We start from the raw sequence: 203 nt of genomic DNA, 5'->3' as shown, positions 1-203 counted from the left end.
AGAGATATGTGCAGCTCCTATCGGGATTTGTCGGCACATTCGGGCGGTGTTGCTGGACTTGTTTTAACCTGTCGAATCATCTTGTTGTACCAAGATACCGAGTCTGATCGGTGTGACTTGGGTGGAGGTCTATTCCTTCGTTGACCGTGAGAGCTTGTCATGGGCTAAGTTGGGACTCCCCTGCAGGGATTGATCTTTCGAAA

The sequence above is a fragment of the Triticum dicoccoides genome, chromosome 2B (assembly GCF_002162155.2).
Source record: "Triticum dicoccoides isolate Atlit2015 ecotype Zavitan chromosome 2B, WEW_v2.0, whole genome shotgun sequence".
Taxonomy (NCBI): domain Eukaryota; kingdom Viridiplantae; phylum Streptophyta; class Magnoliopsida; order Poales; family Poaceae; genus Triticum; species Triticum dicoccoides.
The sequence above is the reverse complement of the archived record's forward strand: the minus strand, read 5'-3'. Positions refer to the sequence as shown.